The sequence below is a fragment of the Dermacentor variabilis genome, chromosome 10, assembly GCF_050947875.1.
Source record: "Dermacentor variabilis isolate Ectoservices chromosome 10, ASM5094787v1, whole genome shotgun sequence".
Classification (NCBI taxonomy): domain Eukaryota; kingdom Metazoa; phylum Arthropoda; class Arachnida; order Ixodida; family Ixodidae; genus Dermacentor; species Dermacentor variabilis.
The window spans coordinates 43,507,811-43,515,508 of record NC_134577.1 but is presented as its reverse complement, the minus strand read 5'-3'; positions in this window follow the sequence as shown (position 1 = coordinate 43,515,508).

Genomic DNA, 7,698 nt, shown 5'->3' with positions numbered 1-7,698 from the left:
CATATGGGGTTCTACATAAGACGGGTGAACTACATCCATCGTAGCTGCGGAATCGCGAAGCACTCGGCACTCTTTCCCGTTCACGAGGAGGTCTCGCATGTAAGGCTCGAGAAGCTTCATGTTCTCGTCAGTGCTGCCTATTGAAAAAAACACAACTTTTGGTGTTGTTTCCGGACACTGCGCCGAAAAGTGACCCGGCTTCTGGCACGTATAACAAACGCGCGCTTGCCTCATCTCGAACCGCTTTCTGCGTTCGGCTTCGGCTGCCGCCGTCTCCTTAGGTTCGGTCGCACTGCTTCCACTCGCATCCGCACTACGCGTGTTCCCCTTTGCTCTCATGGGTGTGAACTTCGGCCTCTCGAACTTCGAGCCAAATTCACCCTTTTGACCGTCCTTAGCTCCGCGAGCCCGACGCGTCACAAACTCCTCGGCTAGCTCAGCGGCTTTAGCCACCGTACAAACGTCTGGCCTATCCAAGACCCAGTATCGCACGTTCTCCGGTAACCGACTATAAAACTGTTCTAGCCTGAAGCACTGCAGAACTTTATCGTGGTCACCAAACGCTTTCTCTTCTTTGAGCCACTCCTGCATGTTCGACATAAGCCTATACGCAAACTCTGTATATGACTCACTTTTGCCTTTCTCATTTTCCCGAAACTTCCGACGGAACGCCTCCGCAGACAGCCGGTACTTTTTTAGAAGACTCGATTTCACTGTGTCGAAATCCTCTGCCTCCTCTCTATCCAAGCGAGCGACTACGTCGGCCGCCTCGCCGGGTAACAAAGTGAGCAAGCGCTGTGGCCACGTTTCCCGAGAGAACCCCTGCTTCTCGCACGTTCGCTCAAAGTTAACCAGGAACAAACCAATGTCCTCTCCAAGCTTAAACGGCCGCATCAGGTCAGTCATTTTGAACAATACGCGTTCTCCTGCACCGTGTGCCTGACTTCCATTACGAGCGCGTTCCATCTCTACCTCAAGACGCTTCATTTCCAAAGCGTGTTGACGGTCACGCTCTTGTTGCTCTCGCTCTTTCTGTTCTTTACGTTCACGCTCTTCTTTTTCTTTCTGTTCTTTACGTTCACGCTCTTCTCTTTTTGCAGTCTCCCTCTCTTCAATGGTCTCAAGGCATTCCGACAGCTCGTCATCCTCAGCCTCTAACTCCAGAATAGCCTTTAGCAGTTCAGGTTTTCTTAGTTTGTCTGAGACGTCCAGACCCAACTCTCTTGCAAGCTCCAACAATTTCGGTTTGCGCAACGACTTCAAATCCATGGCTGCTCTGAATGCTGCTTTCTCTACTGCTTACTATTGTCTTGCCGCAAACTAACCCGGCAGCAACGACAACCACAATTACCAGCTCTGTTTCTGACACTAACAAAAAGCCTGGCAAAGCTCAGAAGAAGAAAGTCCCGCACTCACCAAACCTCGCAGCCAAGAGTCCAGCGCAGTCGTTCCGCTGCAGGCAACCAGTCATCACACAGGGCTCGTTGCACTGCTCCCGGATCGTCGATGAGCTGCTCAGCATACAGTCAACTGCATCTCTTCGCTGCTGGCCTCCGTTGTCGCGATCTCACCGCTGGCAGACAGTTGTTTGAAGTCGGAGGCGATCCCACCGCTGCCAACCAGATGTTTGGAGATCGCACCGCTGGTACGATCTGTTGGGAACTCGGCGCTGACGCCCGTGGTTGTACCTGGGTCGCAAGCCCCAAGGGTAGCGTTGGCCTGGCGGCCTGGGGTACAACTGGAAGCATCCGAAGGTCCCGGCAAAGCATGAGTCGACTGGTAACAACGAAACAACTTGTTTATTTTAACATCGCAAAGAGTTGGCGGTCAGGTTTGACCGAAGTAGAGAGACGGGAGAGCACTGTACTCAACAGAAGAAATCGGAGCCCTCCTTTTGGCGTCCGGGGGCAGCTGTTTTTATACTCTCGCAGTTGAGGGCAAGAAGGAACCCCTCAAAAGACGAGCACGTGAATGTACAATGGGCTAATGGTGACGCACACTGTCGAAGCGCTGCCGTAGCACCATGTCGAGCACGATCTCGTAGCACCCTGTCGTAGCGCTGCCGTAGCACCATGTCGAGCACGATCTCGTAGCACCCTGTCGTAGCGCTGCCGGTCGGGCACAATGACTGTAATGAGAGGATGATCCCTGCTTTCGCTTCGCCTCGTTCGGGCACAATGACTGGAATGAGAGGGTGATCCTTTGCGGTCGCATCGCCGCAGTCGCGCCTGGAAACACCTGCCGATGAGCGTTGCGGCGACGACGATCGGGCCAAAATGTCTGCCGCCCCGCCGCAGTCGCGCCGGCAAAACCACGTGTCGCAGGCGAAACGCAACACCCTTCACAGCCGTCCCGGCTCGTGGGGTGTGCCCGTTCTGTGGCGGTCGTGAGGACTCGGTTCACACCTTTACACAATGTTTCCTTCCTGCAGCTCTTCTCACAAGGATAGCTAGTCTTTTTAATCTCCCAGGCGTTCCTCATCACACAGTTCGATTTTTGCACCCTTTGTCTGATCAGGTCGTCAACCAGTTCGGGCTTCTTCTGGCCGAGTGCTCCTACCAAGTTCGGTTGGCACGCCGCGATGCAGTTTTCGGGGGTCGGGCACCAGGCCTTCACGGAGTGCTTGCGAAAGCACGGAAGGAGGTCTGGTTCCATCTCACCCGGGAGCGGCACCGCTTGGGCGAGAAGTTTCTCGAAGTGTGGGCCCGTCCTGCCGTGATTTTTGATGAGTCAGATAGAAAGCTATCCATTAAGTTATGATGCATGCTCCTAAGGTCGCTCGACCCGGCCGTGTGTGCCAGTCGATCTACGGGGTTTTGTTTGGCTCAATGGAACCCAGAGCTGGAACCGGTGGTGGCGCACCCTTGGGTGGTCGCGCTGCTCCGCGGACGGCTTTGGTGCACTCCATGGTTGTATGCCTTGACCTCTTTTGCGTCAGGGCTGTCCGAGGGTCAGTCAGGTTTGAGTCCTGTAAGACCGACATGGCTGTTTGTGTGTTGGGTGCAGCAACTCAGTGTTGCCGTTGGGGACTGTTGGGGTGCAGCAACTCAGTGTTGCTGCACCCCAACAGTCCCCTTGTCCGGGAAGGACCGTTGGCCCGAACCAAAGCCCCCCGCCCAGGCAACCCGGGTTGAGGGGGGGGAACCGGGGTCAATGTATCGAATGATGCTGGGTTGATGAGTGCATGAACGCTCATTGACGCGGCGCCTTCAAATGTGCCAAGTCCTCTTCCCATCTGACAACGGTTCCGTTATGTCACTGTTAGGCGCATGAACGAGTGACGGCGGACTTGCACCCATGAACAGCTGCTGACAATTTGCTACGCTGACTTTCATTTCGTATATTTTTTTTTTTTTTTTTGTGCGCAGCAGTGAGCGGTGATGCTAGCGATAACAGCGATGCGGCAGCGTCCGAGCTGCGAGGCACGTTCGATACAATGACGAAGTTAGAAAATAAAATAAAATGGTTCGTTAAGAAATGTGGCCTATGAACACATGCCGTACGGGGCAGAGAGCTTTATGTTACGCGCAGCGACTGCTGAAAAAGTATGGTGTTCTACTTTAGCAAAAGAAATGTAGCTATTTCTAAAGCGGTACACGTGCAATATTTGCAGTATTGCAATAATGCGCTCTCTCTCAACCTCTGTAGCAGGCCATGTGCGCTTGAGCGCTGTTAGCTGTTCTGCATTGGGCTGAAGATACGTGTTTTCATGTTTTAATTGTGTATGGAGTCGTTACGGTAGAAAGTTCCTTGTTTCTTAGCATTTATAACGGCGATTCCTTAACCAAAAAATACGCGTTGCATGAAGGAACACAGCATCTTCCTTATAAACCTTTGCAGGCTCCAGTGTTGCTTATACGAAGGAACGTAGCCTCTACATACAATAGCTATCAAACCTCCAGTATTGCTTACCTTCTGTCTGTTATTCTACGTATTGCAGGAATATCCACCATTTCTTCTGTATACACTGTACAGCGAAAGGACATCACGCATACTCAAGGGCAAAATTCCCAGATGAGGATGTTGGCGCGTGCTCAATTATTTTTGCAGCCATTTTATTTCGGCACGCTACCATTCACATAATTCACCCTCCTTCGCAGAAGTACAAGAAAAACCGTCATATTTTTTCCCCTTCTAAAACAATCCCATTTTGAGCAAACTAATTGCTGTCGTGTATGTGCAGTTTTTTTTTTCATTATCTGAATAGTTGCAACACGTCTTCTATGTGTTTTGCTTGTGCAAAGTTATGGCCGTCACGTCATTAATTTCCGACTATTCTCCATTATACCGGTGTCACACAACCACTTTCGATGGCGATCAAGTCCGATCCGGATTGAAATTCTCGACTGCTATTGGCTCCATCGCGCAGCTTGCGCAAAGGACCAATCGCGACCGAGAAATTCAAATCGGATTGAACTTGATCGCGTTTTAAAGTGCGCCGTGTGACACCCGTATTACTTGCATTTCGCTGTTTCTTCCCGTTTTCATGTATCTACCTCTTACAATCTTGCTGCAATAAATTGTTGTCTGCTATTTCCCTGTTCTTGACTGTGCAGCAAGGTGATTTATATTTAAGGAACACGGCACATTTATTTACGATACAACTTTTGTCGTGAGTTACTAGACGTACAATATCATAAGCGATGAAGTCCTACTTCCTCAAGAGTTGGCATGATTGTTGCGCTAAGTTACAGCTTGAAACGGCAAAGATGAATTTAAATGCAGCTAACATGAGTGAAACACCTTTGCGCGCTCGTCGTCAACACATATAAACAGTGGCACAAGCACCTGCAAGAAATCACTCGATTTAAGCAACGGTATGGGTCACCAAAAAATAAAACTAGAAACGAAACTGAAATTAGGGCCTCCGAGATTCGGCGGTATGCGTGACCATCTTGGAGGCTAGTGCATTTCGCCGATTCCGCTAGGTGCGCTGAGAGCCAAAGTCGGCCGCGTGGTGGTCGCGCTGTTGCTTTTTTAGGGGGCCCGCGGGCGCTCAGGAGGTCAGAGTAGATAGTAATCAAGAAGGTCCCCAAGGGGAACATCAGAAGAGCATCGCCGTCGATAACAGAAAAAGGAGGAAAGCAAGAAAAGGAGCTCGCCATGCAATATGCTACATAAACATGCAGGGCGGCAGAAGAAAGGAAAAGTGATCAGAGATTGAGGAGCAGTTACACAGAGAACAAATAGAGGTGTATGCGGTTACAGAAACGCACCTTAGAGACTCAGAAGAGCCGCCAGTTATTGAGGATTATGTTTGGGAAGCGTGCAACAGAACTAAGTCGGAAAGAAAGGGAGGGGGAGTCGGAACGCTCATCCATCAGGGAGCCAAATGGGAAAGAGTAAATTCACAATGTCAAGAGCATCTTTGGTTATCAGGTACAATGAGTGGGAAAGAAACTTGGCTGGGCGTTACGTATTTGTGGACCGGAAAAAATTGCACTGAGAAGAATAAAGAGTTAGTGGAATGCATAAGCGCTGATATTAAGGGTTTCGGGAGTGGTGCTGAAAATTTCCTATTAGGTGACATGAATGCCCACATACAGGATTTAGATGGCTATACCGACAATAACGGGAAGTCAATGATAGACCTTTGTGAGCAAGATACCCTCGTGATCGTGAATACAAGGCCTAAGTGTGAAGGACAGATCACGTGGTAAGTGGGAAACCGGCAATCGACCATTGATTACTGTCTGATGACAGAAGGAATTCATGATAAGTTGAGAGAAATGGTCATCGATGAGGAAGGATTTAGCAGCATAGGGAGTGACCATAAACGCATCATTTTGAAAATGGCATATGTAGTTGGGAAAGAGAGCAAGGAGAGGAAAATGGCCAGTTCAAATTTGAACGCTGAACAAATAGCAAATACAGTCGCTAGAGTTGAGGAAGAACTTGACAAATGGCCAAGTAAAGAGTGGGAATATGGTGAGCTTCTAAGTGTAATAACGACAGAAATACGGAAAGATAAACAACATGTTTGTTGGAAAGGAAAAAAAAACCGAAAAGCTGGTGGAACAGGAAGATACGAGAAGCGATCGCCGAACGACAGAAAGCATCTCGAGAGCACAGGCAGGCCAATAAGGCGCAGTTGCCACAGGATGAAGTAACCAGTAAATGGGAAATATACCGGGAGGAAAAGCCTATGGTTCAAATGGTCGTGCAAGCAAAATTAAAAGGTGAAAGTGAACGTTGGTTGTCAGAAATACGTGAGAAAAAGAAGGCCGCACCTAGGATATTTTGGAATCACATAAAATTATTAGGCAGGAAGTCAACAACAATACAACAACATATCCTAGACGAAGATGAAAACAGACTGGAAGGAGAAGCGGCAATAAATTACATCCAAAAAATAACAGCCAAATATTTCCAAGGCAATGACGAGGTTGTATTTGACGAAAAAAAGAGCATGAAAGAGACCCAAGTGGAAAAGTAGCTGTTGCTGACAAATTTAAACTGGAAGAAAGCGGAAGAGAAAATTCCTAAGCGCACAGCCACAGGGCTAGGCGAGGTTCCCGTTAGGCTGATAAATGAACTAGCACCAAAAAGTAAGGAAGCTCTGGTGAAAGCAGTAGAAAAAACTTTAAAAGATAGACGAATACCAGACAGTTGGCGACAAAGTAGAATGAATTTAATTTATAAAGGTAAGGGGGAGAAAGGCAGAATTCACTCGTATAGACCGTTGACCATTACATCGGTAATATACAGGCTGGCAATGCAGGCAATCAAATTAAAGCTTCAAGCATGGGCAGAGAATAATGGCATTTTGGGAGAGCTTCAGAATGGCTTCAGAATAGGTAGGCGTTTGGATGATAACTTGTTTGTTCTTACTCAATGTATTGAAATATCAAAAGCAGAAAGCAGACCGTTGTATGTGGCCTTTTTAGACATTACAGGAGCCTACGACAACGTAGACCGCAACATTTTGTGGGATATTCTGGAAGGGGAAGGCTTAGGTAACGATTGTCTACAGCTTTTGAGAGATTTACCTAGAAAATACCGTTTGCATTGAATGGGAACGGATGAGGAGCGAGGAGAAAGTTCATATCAACAAGGGACTGAGGCAGGGGTGCCCTTTATCCCCGCTGCTGTTTATGATGTACATGGTGAGGATGGAGAGGGCGCTAGAAGGAAGTAATATTGGGTTTAATCTCTCATACAAACAGGCGGGTACAGTAATAGAGCAGCAACTCCCAGGTTTATTTTATGCGGACGACATTGTGTTGCTAGCTAACAAGCAAAGTGATTTGCAACGTCTGGCTAATATCTGTGGACAGGAAGGCAACAATTTAGGTTTGAAATTTAGTGTTAGAAAATCAGGTGTTATGGTATTCAATGAAAACAGTGAACAGACAGTGGAGATACAGGGCCAAGAAATACCTCGGGTAACAGAATATAAATACCTTGGTATATGGATAAACGAAGGCAATGGATAAATGGAAACACAGGAAAAAACCATAACAGTAAAGGGGAAGAGAAATGCAGCCATAATGAAGCACAGAGCGCTATGGGGACACAATAGGTACGAGGTCCCCCGAGGTATGTGCAAAGGTGTGTAATGGTTCCAGGACTTACTTTTGGAAATGCGGTTGTTTGCTATAAATTAGGGGTACAATCAGGACTCGACGGGAACCAAAGGTCAGTGGGTGTCCTCGCATTGAGCGCTCACGGGAAGACTACAAATGAAGCTGTGCAGGG